This window comes from Pinus tabuliformis, chromosome 1_2, assembly GCF_031772625.1.
Source record: "Pinus tabuliformis cultivar Carrire ecotype Pingquan chromosome 1_2, CPIR1, whole genome shotgun sequence".
In the NCBI taxonomy this organism is placed as follows: Eukaryota; Viridiplantae; Streptophyta; class Pinopsida; order Pinales; family Pinaceae; genus Pinus; species Pinus tabuliformis.
Window position 1 is genome coordinate 78,489,235 of NC_142298.1, and position 23,507 is coordinate 78,512,741.

Here is a 23,507-nt window from a genome sequence, read left to right on the forward strand (position 1 = left end):
TGTACGGTTTTCCTTGGGATGCGTGCCAATAAATGTTGTTTCCTAGATTTTTTGAAATGCCTTCTTGCTGCTCTCCTTCACTGCTCAGAAATTTTCTCCTTTCTCTCTCTTCTCTTTCTCTCAAATGCTCATGAAAGAATGAATTGATATTTTCCTCTTCTCTTCTCCTTTTATTCTCTAAATGACCTTTTGGGTTACCCTAATATCTAATGGTTGAGATTCATTTCGATTTAGGGATGAGAATAAATGTGCATTTAATTCTCACTTTCTATTTTTTAGCTCACCCACTTAGCCCTTTATTTCCATAGTCACTTTTTCACTTTCTAATTCTTCATTCACTTTAACAGAGTCACCTTTAAATTAGAATGTAACTTTACCACTTATAAAGTCACTTTTAAATTAGAATGTAACTTTACCACTTATAAAGTCATTTTTAAATTAAATTGACTTTACCACTTATAAAGTCACTTTAGGAGAAAAGTAAAAAATAATTTTGAACACTTTTCCCTACGCCAAATATCAAAGCCTTAGGGAACCACTTGTCCTCTCGTATCCAAATTTTAACACTATTTGATGAAATAAGAAACACACACCCCAATAATTTCAAAGAGAAGATTGTGTTAATAAGAAAAATAAAATGCCTCACAAATAGTTATCATACTAAGAAGAATCTCATTAATTCAATGCCCTAGATTCTTCAACAAAGTGAACCCAACTTAGGTTCGGGGATGGAATGCAACAACCAATGATGTTCATATCCTAGACAAGGTGAAGGGAAAGGACCAAACAAGAATGTTTAATTCAAAAGGTTGAATTGATCATGTTGAGGTCTAGTCTTGGGGATTCCTAGGCAAGATTCGATCATAGCGCCAGGGCTTAGTATCCCCGTATATTCCACCATTAGAATTGCCTCAAATTTGGAGGAGAGGGAGGGGACCCACTAGCACAGTAGTTTATAGGAAATTGAAATTTTTCCTTGGGTCAATTCCCAGGAAATTGATGCCCTAGGTGACCTAATGGAGCTAGATCTAGGGGAAAATGGAATAAGGTAAAAAAATAGGGTTAACATGATCACCCTTTTGGAGGGATTAGTGCCTAATTCAGTTGGGTATATGGAGTCAAAGAAAATGATGAGTAAGAAATTGGTTTCTTGATCAAGGAGGTCCAAAAAGTCAACTTCATCCAATGTTGAGAGAAAGAAAAGAAAAGTGACCTTCAAGCATTTATAATTCAAATAAAATGATGCAGTTTTATCGAGAAAAATAATATCTAGGACATTTCACTCATATAACAATGGCCCATACATTAAATTAGCTAAAACATGCTCAATTCCACATTTCAATAATGCAACAACTAGCCCTAATTTTAGCAATATGCAACAACAAGAATAACAACATTAAAATTTAATTGCAATGTTATAGAGTATATCCAACCAACATTTCGTTTGCACAATAAAACTCCAAGGCAAGAGTAATAGCCCAAATCCATACATAAAAATTCATCCATCTCCAGAAAATATCCTCCAAGGAAAAAGTGTGAAATTCTCTATGATCAGAGAGACCCCATGATCAGGTGCTCAAAATTATGCTCAAAACTCAAAGTGTCAGAATCTTGTCAAACTCAACTTCAAATTGAATAGCTCGTCATTATGAATCCAATGGTGTGAATGACACTCAAATCCAAGTTCGTATGCAGAAGATAGAGCAAGTCAAAGTTCAAGTTTGACTTGTCTATGTGGCAGGATTGGATGACATGGCAAGGGTCCCAGCAAATGGGGAAGTGCCAAGCAGAAGGTTTCCACTGGGTCCCACATATTGCATATCGGGGAAAAAGAGGCACAGGTTAAGAATCGACCCCCGCAAATCGCACCAAAACCCCACTGTTATTATTTGTTACCACTGATAAAGTGTCGATTGCGATAGATTGTCGGACATGAGATTTTATGTGTTGCAGTTTAGTGTCCCAATGGATCCATCATATCGCATTGGTTATGTCCCTGCAACTGATTACCGATTGCAATGAGCACCCTGGACGCAGGAATTTTTTATGAAATAGTTTAATACCCTGGCGAGTTTGCAATACCGTTGATATTATCGTAGTGTGTCGTCCTGTTGAACTTTGTCGATTGTGATGAGTGGGAGGTTCCGAATGCAGGAATTTTATATGTTGCAGATAATTATCCTGTCAAGTCCACAATACCGCATCGCAAAGTTTTTCTGTGTTAAGAGCCCACAACACTTGCCGATTGCAATTGCGATTGCGATTGTGATAAGGCCGATAGAATATAGCCCACCGAATGGCAAATTCCTCGCTCTATTAGCAAATTTTGGAGCGGAAATGGGGTTTTTGGTTGGTTTTAGAGCATTTTGTGGAACAAATCGTAGAATAACTAGGAGAAGTCATAACTTCTTCAGTTCTTATCCAAATTGGATGCAAAAAGAGGCTAGATGGCCATTTTTTAGTATTTTGAACTCATTGAGACAAGTTTCAGAGGCATTTGAGCATTGTAAACGCACTTTTGTTGTAATTTGAGCATAATAGGGGGGCCTAAGCCATTGGAAGCTAGACCAAGGCGACATAGTGTTGTGGGGAAAAGTATCCGACGCGGATGACCCTATCCCTACTCTAAAGGTGACAGTCTTTAGCAACAACTGAAAGTAAAGCTTTGATATTTTCCTTTATGAAAGTACAGAGAGAAGGAAGAAAAGATTAACCAACCTGGTGTCTTTCGCTTAGTCGATCCTTATCCTCTCTCTTTGTCTCTTGTTCCCAGCTCCTTGCTCTCTTGGCCGGTCCAGCTACACACAGATCCTGCACAAAACAAGAGAGGAAACTACAAGTTACATGTACTCATAACTGATGCATGGATTAGAGTGAATCAAATATACAAGTAAATACAATACATCAATGCAATACAAGTATATAGGAGAACATGCAAAACTTTATTGATAGAAGTAACAGGGTTCTGAGAAGGTTACAACCATTGATGGCTCCAATCCAGCAGCACCTCCCCAGCAGCAAGAACTCTCCTCTTCACCTCTAGTAAAACAATCACCCAATAGCTCTAACTGTAAACCAACAGCACCTCCTTGCTTTACACAAAATTCCAGCCTTCTTAGACCTCATAGAAGAGCTCTATATATAGGATAGAAGAAGAGAGGATGAGTCAGCTTGAGACTGACATAAAGCTGCCTTGTGTCCTCTCCCTCTTCAGTTAATCTTCAGTTCTTGAGTCCACTTGGAGATCCTTGCTTACACATGGTGATCAAGTACCTCTTACTCATCACAGGGCGAATCTCATGAACCAAGTGTCAGTTTGGAAGCTTCCTGGGCAGTTGACACCTTGCAGAATGACTGTGCCACTTGGCCAATCTCGCCCAGCGCAGGTAGCCTTCATTAGATTTGACTTCCAGCGCAGGTACAAGGAGGAGCAGTTGCATTCCAGCGCAGATGCTCAGTGGAGCAGCTGACATGATCCAAAAATAGCCTGTTTTGAAGTGTTTTCAGGTGGAGAACTGATTGGAAGTGTTGTTGTTTGATGACCTTGTTCTTTTAGGGGTAAGAACAACATGTTTAGGGACTGAGGATCCCTGTAATTATTGACATTTCATGCTCCATGTCGCGAGGCACAAAAATGTCTATAACAGTTGCCCCCTAAAGTATGAGGCCGTTTATCGGGTGAAATGCTTTATCTAGAGGGTCCGAAGTTCATTCCAGTGCTGAGGAGGCGCCCTGTAATACAATACAATACAATACATTATTTTTCATTCTATTTTCATGATCTAGCTGAGGCGGGTATTCCCATGCTCAGCTTTTATAAATACACTTTGGTACATATGACAGACGATCGTCTGAAGGTAGACTGATAATTTTCTGCTGAAATTATCATCCTTTGAATAGGATGATCATCTGCTGCAATGATGTACATGGCAAATGCTTTTATATTTCCTGAATATATATCGCAGCCCGGATGGATGAAACTAGATCCGGGGTCTTCAAACTCGTTCGATCTTCACTCTAAGTACAAGTCGATCCATGTGAGAATTGCGCTGAAGTCGAACATGGAAAGACATCGCTTGATTACCGGTCAATAATGAAAACCGTTAACAAGCGCGAGAGGAATCACCAATAATGACGATGACCCTCAAGGTACTGCAGTACAATTCACGTGGCGTGAATAAAGGACTTGGCGTCGAACGCCACGCAAAATCTTCTGGTCGAAGGTCATTGATGTATACCTGTCGCCGGAAGTGAGAAACTTGCCATTGAGGCATGCAAGCTTCAAAGTACTGATGGGGGTGTTCCTAGATCAACTTCTTGGATAATGAGCTGAAGTCGACAAGAAGCGATCCGTCAAAGGAGGGCCTTAATGAATCCCACATCAATGACACGGAACGGAGCTAATGATTTTAGTGGAGGTGAAAACAAACTGTGACATATGATTAAGGGTGGCGATCATGAATGGATGAAGGATAATGTATGGCAGTGGATGGGACACGGTTGACACTTTCAGAATGACCCCTCTTGAACATATAACGACACTGATGCGATGGATTGGTAGCATTACCCCAAATGTGGATGGTTTGGCGAGGACCATGGTGATGAGACCGGTGAATGAAACAACCCAACCTGATGTGGTACGGACGAAAAGTGTCATGTTCAAGAGTGACTTGCTACCATTAAACTTTCATGTTCTCCCAATTTTTCCCCAGTCATTTCTGACCAGTACCTCTTTATTTTTGTCAAGCTTGAGGAGGATAACATATGCTTGTTCTATAACCTGCCCTTCGGGCAAGCCCATCGCTATGTTTTAACGAGCCTAGCGATAGGGAAACTCGTTCTCGTCTAAAGACAAGTTTGTCGCTATTTAATCATTTTAACGAGTCTAACGACAAGGAAAACTCGGTCCTTTTCATTTTTAGAGAGTCTGAAAAGGTACAGAAAGTTAACTCCATAATTCATTTTTCGTCAACTAATCCCTTAAGTCCGAAAAAGTATAAAACAATACAGAAGGGATGGTTGTTCGGTACTTTTAACGAGCCGAACAAGACAAGCACTCGATCCTTTTGTGCAATAATCCCTCAGGTCCAAAAAGATTAAAATTTAGAGGAGGGATAGCGTTCCGGTCATTTAACGAGCTGGAAGGCCAAAACTCGGCAAACTTTTCATATTTTACGAGTCAGTGAAAAGAGCTCAAAGAAGACTCGTCTTTTGAGGAACGAGTGATAAACAGGGATAGCAGCAGATTCCAGGTACAGGTTGGAATTTTCCAATCACGGCAGTGTCACAAGGATGGCTAGGTGAAATCACTCTTCGCAGTTGTTTCTCAAAAGAGGTAAACACACAAATGGAGGTGAATGATCGGCCAAATGAAAAGTGGAGGTGACGGTGCATAAACACGACCAAGGCTTTTATGGCTGATGAATTTGCGATCTCAAAAGGGTATTTACCGGTTCATTTTTTCTGGATGAGCTTGAACTCTAGGGGAAGATTGCTCACAACTTATGTTTATTTTTTAACGAGCATGAACTATGTGCTAAAACTGCTCGAATCTTTAGCATGCCCCCAGCATCATAATGACGCATGTCAAAGGAGGGTGCCCCCCAAGCTTCATTGCATTCAACTTTTTTGATTGGAATGAAGGTTTACCATTGAGATCTGGAAAGGGGATTGTTTCATTTTTTAATGAGGTTGACATAGTAAAAGAACTATCCTCATGGTTTTTCATTTTTTAACGAGGTTGACCCGAGATAGGAACTATCCTCGATCTTTCAGATCCGCTAGAAACAGAAGGTCTCATATTCCATTGTGGTCATTTCCGCCAGATTATTTGAAGGCGGCAATGCGGAAGTACCCATTAAAGTAGGGTCTTTTAGGAAAATGACTCCGATATTTTGGAGAGAGTGATTCCTTCCCTGGATCATAGGAATGCTTCCCGTAGTAAATGGTGGCACAACTTTTGTCGAAGTTGTCGTCGAACTGCTTGGTTGATCATTTCCTTTACTGTTTGACGACTGCGAATTCCCGCAGTTTTTGCACTTTGTCGAAATCAAAGCATCATTTTGCTGTTCAGAGGTCGACACCATTAGTACCTGGCACCGGGAAGTATCTCTACTATCAACCAGTTTTTGACTTGGATTGGGAAACGGATCAGTCAATACAGCCGGGGTTTGTGAATTCTTTAAGAATCTTTTGAACTCGGCTTTATATGGACAATTTGTTGTCCAATGATCCTCATCGCATATATGACATGGACTCGTTGGTTTCCCTTTCCTAGGAGGGCTTGAAGAAGTTTTTTGAGGAGATGACTCACCCTGTTTCTTCTTCTTCCCTTCGTTTTGTTTCTTCTTGCTTCCTGGTTGATTGGAGTTTTTGCCTTTATCCGTAGATACAGCATTTACCTCCGAAGCAAGAATCTCTTGATTTGCTTTTTGATTCGAAGTCTTACGGGCTTTCTTATTTGAATCCCTTGTCGACTTAGCGTTTGCAGTTCCAATCATGCCATCACCGGCGTGAGAGTCACTATTCGATCCGGGAGGAGGAGGGATTGAAAATTCTGGTCTGGGGGCGTCAGGTATCTTATCATAGAGCGTGCCCGACTGAGTATATACTAAGTCCAAATATTGAGCACGAGCAATAACCTGCTCCTCTGTTACGACGCCTCCCTTGGCCACATCTTCTGTTATAGCAGGAAGAAGCGACTTTATAAACCACTCAGCTAATAGCTTATCTGGAACGTAGGTCTTTACCATTCTGCGACAACGACGCCACTCATGTATATGATCTGATATATGTGTGGCCGTTGTCTGCTTGAAATTGGTCAAGATCTCTATTCCAGTTTCATACCTTATAGGTAACTGAAAGTGTGTTAAGAAAGTCGTGGCTAGGGAACTAAAATTGTCGAAGGAGGCTCTAGGTAATTCAATATACCATTTGGCCGCCGGACCAGTCAATGTCCTCTGGAAAAGACGAAGCCTTATCGAATCATCATTCAAGGTATTCGACGAACACCACAGATGGAATGTCATCACATGATTCGACGGGTCTTCGCCAGGATTTCCATTGAATTTAGGAATGTCCGAAGGAAGTTTGTGAGGAATCGCTGGCCACCAATGGGCATAGGCGATTGGATCGTTCGTCAATCGATGTAAGTCTGGTAATTCTAAGGTCGCCACGAATGGCAACTGCTGATTCAGGTTTGGCGAGGCGTACCCAGGATACGACAGAATCGCCTGAGCAGTAGGCCTTTGCATACCAGCATAATGCAACTGATGTTGATATGACTGATATGGTTGGTGGGCTTGGCCACTGTAAAGTGGTTGATTTAACCCGTTCTGAATATAGGGTTGCCCACTATTCGCAAAGATCTGTTGCTCAGATCCCTGGTACACCTGTTGAAACTGAGGTTGTTGGTATTGCACCATCCATGGTTGTGAAGCCATGTTTTGTTGTGCGACACTAACCGACGGACCAAGATGCGGGGTTATGGTTCCCGTTTGTATCTGTGTCGTCCCGGCAGTTGGCGATTGTGGTTGTGTTGCAGGGTCAATAGGCCGTTGCATTACAACTTGGGGTTGACATACAACAGGCATCGATTGAACTTGCGACACGGTTACAATTGCTGGCGTCGTCGGGATACTAGACATAGGTACACATTGTTGCATGGAATATACAACTCTTGGTTGTTGGGGTAACATAGGTACCCAACCACTCGTCGTTACTTCAGTTAAACCTGAATGTTGTTGAAAATTGCCGTATGGGTATCCCCCCGAAAGGGGAAGTGAAAGGGCATATTGCCCCCCATACGGTAACAATCCGGAGCTCAAGGGTATAGATGGCCTTTGAGGACTGGATGGCCCAAACTGATTCCCAAAGGGATCAATTTGTCTAGTTTCAACATAATAATTACCGGGTATTATACTGGAAGAACAAACTGGAACAGACCAAGTTGTCATAATAGCCCCTGGGTGGACTCCTTCTAGTTGATGAGAACTAGTTGGGACAGCTGGTATGCCGGCAAACATCGTTGGGTTGGCAGCAGGAGCTTCTGCTGTCGCTGTGTCGTTTGGCACAGTTCTAGATGTCGACGGTTGTTCAGACATTTTAAGTCTATCCAATAAAATGCCTATCGATTCTACATGAACTTCCAGTGGCGATGGACAAACTTCTGATGCAGAAGGAAAAAGAGTGGTGCCTACTCCAAAATGAGTTGGAGTATTTGCTTGCTGGTCCTCTACGATTTCCTCTATTGCAATCAGACCAGGAGGAAGAGGAAGACCGTCAGGTCCGTAAAAGATTTCTGGTGCCGAAGAAGGGGTTGCTTCGACAACGACAGTTGTTTGAACAACAAGACTCTGTGGACCGGTTTCAGATGGAACTGGTTCAGTTATGCAAGTACTTGTCTTCAGACTAGGATCAGTACAACTGTCCTTCTGTTGCTGTTGAACTTCTTCAATGGAGGCAGGGATTCCAGAAATATTAGGAGTGACCAGAATCTCAGATGTTTTCGGAATTGTTGTTCCAACTTTAATAGGAGATTTTGACCTGGTCCAGCGAGTTCGCTTCGTCCGTACTACTCTCGGTTCCGGAGACAAAGATGGTTGACTCGCGAGTCTCCCTGAACGACGGAGTTTTAATTGACTTTCCTCCACGGTTGCGGATTACTTGATCAACTAAAATACAAAAAGGGGAATTATGTTTCCGTATTGAATGAATTTTATTAGACGCTTTTAGACACAACTTTGCTTTTTCATGTTTTAAGAGTCGAGAAAAAGCTAAAGATGACTCTAGTCGCCTTCGATGTATTAACGAGCCCGAAGTGACAAATGCTCGGTTGGACCTTTTCAGTTATAGAGTTTGAAAAGGGCCAAAAGAAACTGCTCTGGAGATCTAGGCAGAGGGTGTGCCAAACCTTTCGCGAAACCACAGAATACGTTTTACGGTACGGGTGGTCGATCTTCGTGAATGCTATGTTCACTGCATCGCGATCAGTAGGGCGGTCGACACGGCTTCCTAAGGATAAAGGATAATTGCCTATAGGGGTCTCCCAATACACGCGACGGTACGCGGGAGCTCAAGTCCGTATTAATGCTATCGTCCCTCAGGAGGAATCACCCACCTTCGTAGAGATCGACAGTCACTACGTTTAACGACGCCGGAACACGTCTCTACCTAGACCTCTATTGTGAGCGTTATGTTACAATGCGCTTTTAGATTCATTCAATATATTTTAAGTTGATCTTGTTTATCAGTTTGTCTTTCAGGATCACCACGAGATGTATTGGTACAAATTCCTAAATGCAGCTAAAATGATAAGCAAGCTTTCACAATCTTTTTAGCTTTGAAAATCCTAACTATTGAGGGGAGAGAAAAATAATATCTTTCCACACAGAGCACAAAGCACAAACTAATGCACTTTCTCCTAGATCAGACACACAAACTTATCAAAAATGCAAATGCAAGATGCATGTATTTCTTTTCTTTTCCCTTAATGTTGATGTAGACAAAAGGAAATTGTTGTATAATTTTCGAATTCAATTTGAAGCGTAAACAAACAAGTTTTGTCTAGAATGAAAAGACGCTTTACAGGTACTTGTTTCAACACTAAAAGTATATGAATTCAAACCATAAAGTGAAAAACAAACAAACTCAAACAGCCATGAACAGTAATAAAACTAGCTCTTCAGACCACAAAGACACTTTTACAGTTCAGGATCTAAGAGGCCACAGCTATACTGGTTCGCTTTTCACAATGGGAAACTGTAACTGAAACAAGAAATATTGAAAGAACATTCACAGTTTCATCACACAACTGAGGCGGAATAATGTCAAGGAGAATGGTTTACAGCAAGTACAATGACCAGCAAGCAATCAGCAAAAAATCAGTGAAAACAGGGCTCAGACACAAAGGGAAACCTTAGCAAGACACTGGCTGACTGGACCAGCGCAGGCTCTAGTCTGTCAGTTTGATTCTCAGCGCAATTCCCGAAGGGAGTACCTGCGCTGGAATGTAAACTGCCTGTGGAAAGCCTGCACTGAGACACGAGAGTTGCGTTTACAAGGAATTCCGGGTCATAAAAAGCTCAAAAATGCACTGTTTTTTCTGAAATAAAAAGCTATAGGTCAAGTACAGGCTAAGGGATGATCAAGAGGATGAAAAGCTATCACAAAGAGTAAAGAGTCTTTTGTAGATAAGCTCTTCAAATCTTGAATTTGCTCAGCAAATGAGCAAGAGTAGCAGCCCCTCTACTTCACTTTTGATATAGTCAAAAGCTTTTCGATTTGGTACTCTTTCCTTCAAGAAATGAATAGCAAAATACTACAAACACCAACAAGATACTAGGCTCCCCAGTGGAGTCGCCAGTTTGTTGTGGGGAAAAGTATCCGACGTGGATGACCCTATCCCTACTCTAAAGGTGACAGTCTTTAGCAACAACTGAAAGTAAAGCTTTGATATTTTCCTTTATGAAAGTACAGAGAGAAGGAAGAAAAGATTAACCAACCTGGTGTCTTTCGCTTAGTCGATCCTTATCCTCTCTCTTTGTCTCTTGTTCCCAGCTCCTTGCTCTCTTGGCTGGTCCAGCTACACACAGATCCTGCACAAAACAAGAGAGGAAACTACAAGATACATGTACTCATAACTGATGCATGGATTAGAGTGAATCAAATATACAAGTAAATACAATACATCAATGCAATACAAGTATATAGGAGAACATGCAAAACTTTATTGATAGAAGTAACAGGGTTCTGAGAAGGTTACAACCATTGATGGCTCCAATCCAGCAGCACCTCCCCAGCAGCAAGAACTCTCCTCTTCACCTCTAGTAAAACAATCACCCAATAGCTCTAACTGTAAACCAACAGCACCTCCTTGCTTTACACAAAATTCCAGCCTTCTTAGACCTCATAGAAGAGCTCTATATATAGGATAGAAGAAGAGAGGATGAGTCAGCTTGAGACTGACATAAAGCTGCCTTGTGTCCTCTCCCTCTTCAGTTAATCTTCAGTTCTTGAGTCCACTTGGAGATCCTTGCTTACACATGGTGATCAAGTACCTCTTACTCATCACAAGGCAAATCTCATGAACCAAGTGTCAGTTTGGAAGCTTCCTGGGCAGTTGACACCTTGCAGAATGACTGTGCCACTTGGCCAATCTCGCCCAGGACAGGTAGCCTTCACTAGATTTGACTTCCAGCGCAGGTACAAGGAGGAGCAGTTGCATTCCAGCACAGATGCTCAGTGGAGCAGCTGACATGATCCAAAAATAGCCTGTTTTGAAGTGTTTTCAGGTGGAGAACTGATTGGAAGTGCTGTTGTTTGATGACCTTGTTCTTTTAGGGGTAAGAACAACATGTTTAGGGACTGAGGATCCCTGTAATTATTTACATTTCATGCTCCATGTCGCGAGGCACAAAAATGTCTATAACACATAGCCCAGGAGAGGTGAACTCCTTTATCATGTGCTTTCTGTGTATTGTATTTTGATATTCTTTGTTTTTATTTTGTTGTTGTTCAACATATATTTTTATGTTAAATTGTCTTATAGCATTTACATAAGAAACTCTCATCGGAATCAGTTAATTAAGCAAAAGTATTGAATCCTTAAGAAATTTATAATAAAATGACTAGCATCTTGGATTTTATTTTGAATGGGGAATTAGCACATAATTACTCATTTTCTCCGTTTTAGATCAAGTTGGTATCAGAGCACTAGTATTTGCTTACTAGATTTTATTTGTGAAAGAAGTATTTAATTGTTTGCAAGTTTATGTCATGCTTACAAGGTTAAAACTCAAAAGAGAATAAGGGAAGCTGGTTGAAAGCCCTATAGTTGGCTCCAGGGGAAGAAGAGCAAAGTTGCCAAAGTCTTCTACACTAGCACATCCTCAAGTTGCAGAAGTTGCAGTGGAGTCTCTAAAGATCATGTCTCATGAAGGAGAACCTTTCATGACAGCAGAAGGGAAGACCTTCAAAAAGGCTTTCTTTGATATGAAATAGATGGTTAAGGTCCTCTATGAAGAGAGGAATAACAGGTTGCAAGGAAAAATTTCCAAGCCTCCCAATGGAGAAGGATGTTCAGGAGGAGGTAATGGAAAAGAAGATAAAGGAAAAGGAGGTAATGGGAATGGAGGAAAACCTCCACCATCTCCACCATTTTCTTCATCTTCTTCTTCGGAGACATCTTCACCCTCTTCCACTACTACAATCCATACTCAAACTCATCATCATTCTTCGAAAGGAATTGGTAAATCACCTTTTCTAAAGCTTGATGTTAAATTCGAGTTACCTATGTACAATGGTGAAGTTAATGCAGAGAAGTTGGATAACTAGATTCGCCAATTGGAAGTGTATTGTAGAATTCAAAACCTTCAAGAGGATGATATCAAAATTCAGTTGGCTTCATTGAGAATGGAGGGAGCAACACTTGTATGGTGGGAATCAAGGACTCAAGTTGAGATCAAAAAACATGGTAAGATCTCTATTTCTTGGAAATATTTCATTGTTGCTATAAAAGATAGTTCTACCCTTTAGCTCATATGCAAAAAGCTATCATGAATTGGCAAAGTTTCAAACAGTTAAAGGGTCAAATGTGCAAGAGTATACTCAAAGAGTTAAGAAAAAATCTCTTATACAAGGAGTAGACTTATAAGATACTTTTCTGAAATACATAGGAGGGTTCATAGCTATCTTTGACATACCATTATTATGTTTAGTCCCGCGAATCTTGATGAGGTTTGTGTTCAAGCTACACACCTCAAAGCAAGAGGGGAAAATGTACAAGAAGAAGGTAAGAAGAATCCATTTCAGAGTGGTGAAAAAGGGAAGAAATTTAAAGTAGAAGAAAAATGTTTCTTTTAAGAAAGAAGGGGAGAAACCCGTGTCCAAGAATTGTTCCAAAGAGGGCCATGATGAAGCGCATTTCTGGAAGCTTCATCAACAATTAAGATTGAAGAAATTTAATAATAAAGGGCAACAGAGGACAAACAATGTTGCACAACAAGACTTGGGTTCTGACTTAGGAGATGAAACCAAGATTGCAGCCACAGCCACTACAGGAAAAGTCGTGGCAAAAGAAAGCAGAGAGGAAGCTGTGGCAAGCACTAGCACATCAAATAACTCCAATAACGCTTCAAATGAGGAAAACATAATTGAGTTGTTCCATATCAGAGTTATTTCCAAACACACCAAGATTGATACATTGTTTAACAGTGGATCTCAGGAAAATTTAATTTCTATAGACTTGGTCAAGAAGTTGAATATGGAAACCATGCCTCATCATAAACCGTATTCATTGGGTTGGATAACCAAGGATTTCAATTTGCAAGTCACTCGGAAATGCATTTTCAGGTTTGCAATCACTGCCAATTTCATTGATGAAGTCGAATTAGATGTTGTGCCATTGGATATTTCTGGGATTGTGTTGGGAAGCCCGTATCTGTATGACAGGAAAGCCGTTTTCCACCGATTTGAGAACAAATATCATTTGTTCAAAGATGGAGTGGAGTATATTGTGAGAGCCCATCGCAGAAAGCTTAGTATGTCTTTAGCAAGTGCAGGGGAAATGAAGCGACTGGTCAATTCTAGCAAGAGTCTCATGCTCCTTATGATCAAGCAGAAGAATGACACGAAGTAGGAATCCTTTGCAGGCTGTGATATGAAGCTGAAAGTTGAATTGGTTGATGTGGTCAATCAATATGGAAGCATGTTTCAAGAACCAAAAGGATTTCCACCAAAAAGAGGAATTCATCACGAAACTCAGGAACAAGAGGATTTTCCACTCCGAAACGTCGGTATGTATCGAATGTCAATTCTTTAAAGTTTAGAAATTAAGAAACAAGTCCAGGAATTGTTGGATAAAGGTGTAATTCATCCCTGGACTTCGCCATGTGGTTCATTAATTGTATTGGTACCTAATAAAGATGGAACTTGGTGCATGTGTGTAGATTATTGAGCTTTGAATAAGATTACAATAAAGAATCGATATCCACTGCCCAGAATAGATAATTTACTAGATTAATTGAAAAATGAAAAATATTTCACTAAATTAGACTTGAGAATTGGATATCATCAAGTAAGAATAGCTGAGGAGGATATTTGGAAGACTGCTTTTAAAACCAAACAAGGATTGTTTGAGTGGCTCGTTATGCCTTGCGATCTTTGCAATGCTCCAGCTACATTCATGAGAGTTATGAATGATGTTTTAAGGTAATTTATTGATGAGTTTGTAATTGTCTATTTAGATGATATTTTGACATTGAAAAAATCATGAGAAGAGCATGTCAAGCATGTGAGGAAAGTTTTGGATATCATGAGAAAAGAACAGTGATTTCTGAAGATGTCTAAATGTGAAGTTGGGGAAAACTTCTTTAGTGTATTTGGGCCACATAGTTGGAGGAGGTGAGCTGAATATTGACCCCTCTAAAGTTTTGGTCATTATGAATTGGCCAATACCCAAATCAGTCACAGAAGTAAGGATTTTTCTGGGAGCAGCGCAGTATTGGAGGAAGTTTATTACTAACTTCTCTTCCATAGCAACTGCACTACATGCTTTGACCAGCGTGAAGGTTGTCTTCCAATGGGGAGGCAAACAACAAAAATCGTTCGATGCTTTGAAAGAAAAGATCAGTTCAGCCCCAATTTTAGCATTGCCGGACTTGAAACAACGCTTTGAAATACAAACAGATGCAAGTGACTACGCCATAGGTGCAGTTCTTTTACAACATGGTAAGCCCATGTCATTTCATTCTAAGATTTTTAATGGTGTTGATGTTAACTATCCTACATATGATAAAGAGCTTGATGCATTGGTACAAAGTGTGGAAAAATGGAAGAATTACTTGATGGGAAAAGAAACCATTATTGACACCGATCATCAGCCTCTTCAATATCTACAATGTCAAACTAAATTGCCGCGATCAAGGCACTTTCGTTGGATGGGATTTTTACAACAATTCCACTTGGTAATCATGTACAAGAAAGCTATTTATAACAGAGTTGTTGATATGCTTTCTAGACCAGTTATTAATGTAGCCATTCTACTCAAGAACCATTCTGTTATGCCTAAAAGTTATGTTGAACAATACACACAGGATGCTGACTTTCAAGAGGTATATTTAAACTTGAGTCAAGGCCACCAAGTTGAGGAATTAGACTACCATGTACATGATAATTTTTTGTATCATTTGGGAAAACTTTGTGTTCCACAGGGAGAGAGAGTAAATGTCACAAGGAAAGCGCACACTTCTCTTATTGTTGGACATTTCTGTGTAAGTAAAACAATGGCAAATCTTCAGAGGTATTTTTATTGGCCTCGAATGCTTGAAAGTGTGTCACATTTTGTCAAAGGTTGTTCATTGTGTGCAATCAGTAAGCCTAGTAATAGGAAACTAGGATTGTACACACCACTTCCAGTGCCTTCACGACCATGGGAAGGTGTTTCTATGAATTTTGTAGGACGTCCTCCTTTATCAAGGAAAAGTCATTATTATTTGTATGTAGTTGTGGATAGGTTCAACAAGATGTGCATATTAATGCCTTGTAGAAAGAAAATTACAGTTGAACAAACAACTCAACTTTTCTTTCCAAATGTATGGGTTCATTTTGGATTGACTACTTCTATTGTAAGTGATCGTGGTTCTCGATTTGTTGGGAATTTTTGGTCAAGTTTATGGAACTTGATGGACACCAAGTTGAAAAAAAGTAAATCCTTTCATCCACAAATAGATGGTCAAATTGAAGCAGTTAACATGACAGTTATTCATTTTCTAAGAGGATATTGCAGCAAACATCCTAAGTTGTGGGATGAACAATTGCATTATATTCAACATGCTTACAACCGAGCAAAACACTCTTCTACTCTAACTTTTCCTTTTGAGGCATGTCTTGGTTATTTTCATAAATCTCCTTTGGATTTTATCTTTGAGAAAGATGTAGTTGTAGATGGACATAGTGAAAAAGACAAAGCAAAGAAATTCATTAAGAAAATTCAGTTGATTCACCAAACAGTTCAAGAACAACTAGAAAAGAGTCAAGGCATGATAAGCAACATGTGAATCATCAGTTTCAAGTAGGTGATGAAGCTTGGTTATACGTTAGCAAGGAAAGGCTTCAAGGTGAAGGTAAAAAGTTGAAACCAATTTGTTATGGTCCATTTAAAATTATGGAAAAGATTGGTTATAATGCTTTCAAGCTTGATTTTCCTTCATATATAAAAATCTATTATGTTGTTAATGTTGAAAATTTGAGATTTTGTGAACCTCCTTTGTTTGAAGATCAAGGAGAGAATGTTCAAATTCCATCTATTGAAGACTTTTCTTCAAAATTCCTTGATGTGCTTCAGCAAGACACTATACTTGACAAAAGGACAAGCATAACTAAAAGGGGAAGTATTGATTATCTTTAGGTGGGTCTCAAACGTACACATCCATCAAAGGCCAAATGGATTGAAGTGAGAAAGGTGAGGGAACAATATCTTCATATATTAAATAACTAAATATAAATATTTTGGGGTCCAAAAGGCTTCTAGTGTGGAGGAGTAGTCAGGTACTCATAATTATGCTAAAAAATAAAAGTTGTGGAATCTTATCAAACTCAGCTTTAGATTGAAGAGCTCTTCATTCTGAATCCAATGGTGCAAATGGCACTCAAATCCGTGTTCTTATAAAGAAGATAGAGCAAGTCAAAGCTCAAGTTTGACTTGTCTATGTGACAGGATTGGATGACATGGCAAGGGTCCCAACGAATAGGGAAGCACCAAGTGGCAGGTTGCCACTAGGTCCCGCATATCGCATATTGAGAAAAAAAATAGGCGCAGGTTAAGAATCGGCCCCTACAAATCGCACTAAAACCCCGCTGTTATTATTTGTTGCCATTGATAAAGTGACGATTGCCATAGATTGTTGGACGTGAGATTTTATGTGTTGCAGTTTAGTGTCCCGGCGGGTCCACCATATCGCACTGGTTATGTCCCTGCAGCCGATTTTCAATTGCGATGAGCACCCAGACGCAGGGATTTTATATGACACAGTTTAATACCTCGGTAGGTCTACAATACCACTGATATTACTATAGTGTGTTGTCGTGTTGAACTTCGCCGATTGTGATGAGTGGGAAGTTCTAAACGCGAGAATTTTATATGTTGCAGATAATTATCCCATCAGGTCCGCAATACCGCATCACAACATTTTTTTGTGTTAAGAGCCCACAACACTTGCCGATTGCGATAAGGCCGACATAATATAGCTCACCGAACGACGAATTCCTCGCTCTATTAGTGGATTTTGGAGAGGAAATGGGGTTTTTGGTTGGTTTTAGAGCATTTTGTGGAACAAATAGTGGAAAAACTGGGAGAAGTCATAACTTATTCAGTTCTTATCCAAATTGGATGCAAAAATAGGCTAAATGGCCATTTTTGAGTATTCTGAACTCATTGAGACAGGTTTCAGAGGCATTTGAGCATTGTAAACAAACTTTTGTTGTAATTTTAGCACAATAGAGAGGCCTAAGCCACTGGAAGCTAGACCAAGGAGACATAGCCCAAGAGGGGTGAACTCTTTTATCATGTGCTTACTGTGTATTGTATTTTGATGTCCTTTGTTGTTATTTTTTTGTTGTTCAACATATATTTTTATGTTAAATTTTTTTATAACATTTACATAAGAAACTCTCATGGGAATCAGTTAATTAAGCAAAAGTATTGATTCCTTAAGAAAATGACAAGCATCTTGGGTTTTATTCTGAATGGGGAATTAGCACAGCATTACTAATCTGCTCCAGTTCAGATCACCCCAAGTCCAGTGATGATCCAAATGAATGTATCTAACATCAGTATATAACCTCCTAAGGAGTTTGAATTAGCCTATGGGCCTAATTAGCCTCTAATGATAAAATAATGTGCAAATAAAACCCCTATTGGTGATAAGTCCACCAAACTAGCTCACATGTGTAAAAATAAGCCTCACACGGGGCCAAATAATAATATGTGCATGTCGTGGGGCCCTCCATAGCCCTAATAATATCCTGAATTTCCATACCGAGGGATAAATTCCTTGGAATATGATGGACAAGGGGGTGGCCCCTTTTTCTCCAAGTATTAAACCTGTGGTGCTCCCATTGGGTCTGAGGGAACAAAAATGACTCCATGGGCCTCCACATGAATCATATATGTTTGTAGATTCTTTGCAAGGGTTCGAGTGGTGGAATCAATGCTGACATGACATCATAAAAGTCTCGGGACACATTCCATGAGTGTGGCACTCCTGTGGGGGCCTGCAAGGCATAATGTACCAAGCATATCACCATCTTCCCAAAAGTGGATCGCTAGTAGTCTTTGAGCATCAATGAAGATCCGTGGAGTGTTGTCTACTGATGTGGAGGCCAATGGTTCTCTATGCATACCCTATGCGTTCCAATGTAGATCTCTGGGGGTTAGGATCCCGTAAGGGAGACCAAACCCAAATGGAAACCACCTGTAATCCTGCATAAGATCTGATGTGTGCCCAAGGATTCCAGTACAAACAATCATTAAAATAATCAGGTAAAGTATTTTACAAAACATGGATAACAAAGTGGGAACTTCATAATGGCATGCCTTTCCATAGTGGGATTTGGCATGTGCTAGTGTCTCCGAGCTCCAAAGGGGGTTAACCAAGTACCTTATTAGGTGGTTTCGGCCCTTAAATGGGATAGTATGTCCAAGGTAAATCCCTCTAATGGGGGTGGTAAGTGATAAATAGGTGGAATGGAGTAGGAAATGAGAGGGGCAACCCTAGGCCACATATTCAAGCATAGGGGTAGTTAGATAAGGGGAATCCCACACCTGGGTATGTAATGTGTAGGAGGGAGAAATCGTGGTACATGAGGTGCCCCAACCTTGATTTTTCCACCCTTCTTTATATGCCTTTGCCTTTTATGAATTTTATTTAATTAACTGCTTGGGGCTCAAAGGACAAGAGCATGATGTGTATGATATAACAGTGATTACCGCCTTTTATGTAGGGTGGTTCATTTCCTTCCAGGGATTGTTGTTTAATGTGGCCAATTATGCTTTTTTCTTTTTCTTTTAGATGCTTCAACTTCCGGGGCATCATTCTAGGCCATACCCAAGGTGGGGGAAAAGGGAATAGGGAGGTTGGCCCTATGTGGACCCAGAATGGGAATGTGGACCCAGGTGCGAGAAATGGTTGAATGGGGGTATAGTGAGTGGAAAGGAAGTAATATATGCAGATAAAGGAGTGGCACCATGAACCCAAAGTCGGGTTTTCCCAAGTAGTACCACCCTATAACTAAATGGTCCATAAAGGATATCCCACGAAACTAAGATCCAAGGGTAACATCCAAAATAGATCAAGGGGACAAGAACACAAACTAAGCCCACCCTTTCCACCAAATCCCCCCATCAATCCATACCCAAAAGTATCCATGATAAGTAAACCCAATACTCAATTACCGAATGAAAAGACATCGCTTTAGATTCAGGAGGCCCACCTTCAAACATATGATCAATATAGGTGGGTGAGGGACCACATGGATGGCTCAGGTGGCAGAGAAATGGAACAACAAGCTAGTAGGAGGCTGCAAGGGGCTGCTGGTTGTTAGTTGAGGTCCATCATGAAGAAAACTTTCTCTTGGGGTTATTACCCACGAAGTGGTGGGTAACATCTGGCCCCAACTGGGATGTGATCTCTCGAGGAAGCAGATGAGCCTACTCGAATGGGAGGTCATGAGAACTCCAACAATCTCTTGGTCACCATAGACCTATCATTTGCACATGTCAAAGATCAAAGCCATGGGACGACATGTTTATCAAGGTGTCTTATGATCACCCATGCTTAATGTTAGCCCATAAACCAATAAGAAATAAAATATGCAAATATGCATCTACCTATTATTGTCAACCTCTGCAAAACTTGTCTTCAACTGTTAAAAAGGTGCAATTGGGCATAAAAGTTTGCAGCCATCTTCAGGCTCACAAAAGTGGTCAAAGATTGATCAAACCTCCTCCAATGGGTAAAGCTTAGAATTATCTTTCCAACGACATATAGAACTCCTCAAATGGACCCTGGAATCAAAAGTTATAACAAATCGGAGTTTCCCTTGAAAATCGAAAGTCAATGAGGAAAGGCCTTAAGGGAAAATCCAGAAATCAACAATTGAAGGTCCCGACAGTTTGCAAAATGACCATTATAAAGAATATGGTGGGAAAAAGGGCCGAAAATGTAAAATATCCAAGGGAACCCAAAAGCGGATTTACAAAGGAAATCAGTGAAAAAACCAGGGGCGGGCGGGCCCTTCTCTCTCCTCCGATTGGGGGCTCCACTATGGGGGTTAGTTTGTGGTTAAAGGAAGGGTGAGAAACCAAGGGATAAGTGTTATAGGAAATCCCACAATCGGCGATCGCAAATTTGTGAAGGTCACACCAATGGCACAGCCTGGAAACCATCGATGTGTCGATTGCATTACTCCGGGTGGGCCCAATCGGTGATCGGTGCTTGCAATGTTGCAAGGGTTGTCCAATGTAAGGGTCAAGGATTTTTCCAATATGCGGGATTTTTTTTAACAAAGGAATGAGTCTCCAAGACACACGTCCAAAGGTCCTAGAGCCCGAGGACTAAGTGCTTGGTCATATGAAGAAAAAGGGGGAAGGGGCTCGAAGTAAAAGGGGCTAAAGTAGATTGGAAGGCGTCGTTCTGTGAGGTATTTTAATATAAAATCTCGATGGAATAGCATCATGATAAGGTAATGCAGAGCTTTAAAAAGGTCTTTGGTTGGTACCTGCGACATTTAAGAAGAATATGGATCATTCATAAACCGACATGGGCTAACCCTGTAAAGCCCCTTGTGACAAGAATTCACGGTCAACACAGACAGAGTAAATGAATGTATGGAAGCTTGGGAGGAATTAATGATTCAACATGGAGATCCATGCAGAGGGAAGATGAAGCATTGCCCAGATGACCTATACTTCTATACTATGGCATTAAAACTGATAGTTTATCACTCCCAACTCTGGAGAATGAACGATTCAAGAAGTAAAGGTAGAAGTGATAGGAACCAGTTGAGTACCAGAGGAGGCAGATGGTGGCCAAGCATTGACCTGAAGTTTCCATCTTTTATTGACTTGTTGTGTTATCATGTGTTGTTTCACAATTTAATGAGGCAATTAATCTTTTGTAGTCATTTGGGGCCATAGAGCCATCCCAAGCCAAGAGAACTAGTCGATTTGACAACTGAGGTTGCAATGAGATATTTGTTGTAAACCATTGTTCAAATCTCTCCTCTCCAAATAAATAGAGGGAAACCACACTTAACAAGGGTTCAGAATTTCTGGAAAGAAACTCATGAGTGGATCCTTTTCTTGTTTCACAAAGGCATTGTATGAACATTGATGTATGCACAACATCAGAGAATTTAATGGAAGAAATGTGGTGATTCCAACTCCTTGATTTGTAGTATGTTTTTCTCTCTTAGTATTTCCATATGTGTTTGACATTTTCCTCAGATTGCATGTAAGTAGTAGGTAGATATATTTCCATTATATGTAGATTCATTTCAGTCAAGTCTTTGATAAAGAATGCATATATTGATTTGGTGATAAGGTCCTTAAAAGGTGCTCCATGCATCTCAGCATCTCATAAACCTTTCATTGCTCTTGTTTTCCTCTAAATCCAGAGATACAAAATTCTTAAAGTGTAATCTATGTTTTGATGGATTTTCTCTCTATTGTCTTCTACTATTCCATCTCCATTAACAATTGATTTGCTACGAGTTTCAATATGCTTTGTCCACCATTGTTTGATTATTACTCCATGTGGAATTATGCACACATGTTATTTCTTACATTATGCTTTCATGAGTGGTTCTGAACCAACCCTTTTCAAACTATTAGTGTTGCAAGCTCTCAAGATAAATCTGCTAGCACTACTTAAGATGTCTTAGGCACTAGTCTATAATCAACCCAGAAGTTATCTCTAGGAGGCTTTTCTTATCACCTGAAGAACTGTTGCTACAGATGCTAGAAAAAGCAACGACATCTTTTTCGCATTGATGTCAGGGAACAGATTAGAATATTTTTCCCTTGGTATAACAAATCTTTACATTCCCTTTGTTAGGTGAGAAATGGAAGTGTGGGTTGAAGATCTCTCACCTTAGCAACTCCATTGTTTCAATTTTATGGTAAGCATCCAGGAAACTCCACTATCTGTATCTTTGTTTGATCATCCTGTCTTTCAAGCAGCCTCATACTCGCTCTGATGCTAAATAGCAAAAAACTTCCACTACATTTGAACTTGAGATCATTCACTTAGAGGGGTTTTCAAAATGGGCTCTTGGATCGAATTCTTGGCCAACAAATTTTCCCCACGAGATTTTTCTTCCATTGTTGGTTATCCCAATCAAGTCCCTTCATATCTAGAATGGTGTTGATTTGGGATAGCATCAGATGTTCTCTAGCCATGAAAATTGGTGGAGAGGCTATTTCACATAAGATCTCCAAGACCCAGAAAATGGTTTGGGCAGAATCTAACTAGTTTGGCAGATATTAAAATAATTAATATTTTTAATGGAGTTCCTAAGTCTAAACTTAGGAAAAATAAAATATTAATGTGAATTAATATAAAACTGAGTTAGCATGGTCCAAAAGTCATGGATCGAGCCAAATCTAATATTATTCATTGATTAGAGATTCAATCTCAGTCGTTGATGGACCAACGAGAAAAGTATAAGAGGAGGCTTGAGGGTCAATTGGAGAACACACCGAGTTGATCAAGAATTCGATTTTTTGGGGTAGGGTTTGTTGAGGAAATTGAAGGAGTGATCAGAGTTGTAGCTGCAGAGTAGTGAATACTGTAGCAAAGAGGCAGAGATAGTACCAAAAGCATCACCGCAGAAGCCGGGAGAGGGTTGACGCAGAGCCAGCTAGAGGCCACGTAGAGGCATCCAGAGGCCACGTAGAGGCTGACACAGACCCTAAAGGATGACGCTGGGAGATTTCATGGGACAGATTGTAGATGGAGAGCTGGATAGGGTGGAGCAACAAAAGTGTTGCAGTGTTGCTGTGGGATCATTCATCTGGTGATTTAGCCAAAATATTTGTCTCCAACTGAGAGGTACTACTGTCGAGGGCATTCTCTGTTGGGTGAGCCATTTCTGGCACCCATATTATATTTTGAAACTGCTTAATAATAAAACCCTCTGATAGTTGCACCAGTTTTCCCGCATTGGGTTTTTCCAGGGACATTATTGCAAAAATAATTGTGTCACTTGTATGCTTGTTTCTTTTAGTTAATTATATGTATGTGTTGATATTGTACTTGTATTTATTTTCAATATTTACATGGTAAATAACTTGTTAAGTAAATGAAAAAGTAGGAAGAAATAAATCAGATAGTACAAGAAGAATTTTTGACAGATAGACTTAGAAATTCCAACAAATGGGAGACCTATTTGCTTAGATTCAATGGAAACACATATAGAAGACTAGACTAGCACCTCAAAGATTTTCATGA